Source organism: Schizosaccharomyces japonicus (genome assembly GCF_000149845.2).
Source record: "Schizosaccharomyces japonicus yFS275 unplaced genomic scaffold supercont5.7, whole genome shotgun sequence".
Lineage (NCBI taxonomy): Eukaryota > Fungi > Ascomycota > Schizosaccharomycetes > Schizosaccharomycetales > Schizosaccharomycetaceae > Schizosaccharomyces > Schizosaccharomyces japonicus.
The window spans coordinates 28,493-29,137 of record NW_011627866.1 but is presented as its reverse complement, the minus strand read 5'-3'; the positions used below and the strand labels follow the sequence as shown (position 1 = coordinate 29,137).

The following is a 645-nucleotide window of genomic DNA, read 5'->3' as shown; positions in this document are numbered from 1 at the left end:
TGATTTTTTGCTTTTTCTCCGATGTTTGAGTGCACACTTTTGTCGCGTAACAGCAAGCTGTACCAGACACGCGAACCAATAGGGAAAAAGAAAAAGCTATGCCCACACCAGGAATCGAACCTGGGTTGCAACGGCCACAACGTTGAGTCTTGACCACTGGACCATGTGAGCTTCTCATGCCCCTTCTTCCATTTCACCCTACATTAAGCCGTTTTACCGGAAAAGATTGTTACTAAAGTCTCTTGCATGTATCGTACGAACCTTGTTCTCCTTTTGCCTTTCCCCTCTCTTTGCCTTTCATATCTCTTTTACCTTCATACTAACTTGCATTCCTAATCATTCTGTTCTGTTCTGTTCTGTTCTGTTCTGTTTATTTTATTGTATTTCTTAGATTTTTTATTTTTATTTTTATTTTTATTTTTTTACTTTGTACTTTTTACTTTTTGCTTTTTATTTTTTCTTGATTGTTATTTCCTTTTTATTTTTTGCGTTTTATTTTTTATTTTTTATTTTTTATTTTTTATTTTTTATTATTTATGTTATGATACGCTAAAGGACTTAGACGTATCAAACGAAAGTATAAGTTTTAAGAACTTATACACTAAAGGATAGGAGAATAGAACTTGTTTTATTAGTAGTTTCTAT

At 32.4% G+C, this 645-nt stretch overlaps 1 non-coding gene across 1 annotated transcript; it reads right to left on the bottom strand.

The window, feature by feature from the left end:
* Positions 1-99: 99 nt before the first annotated feature.
* SJAG_16412 lies at positions 100-171 on the bottom strand. The gene has a single exon. It is a non-coding gene; the product is annotated as a tRNA-His (tRNA).
* Positions 172-645: the final 474 nt, after the last annotated feature.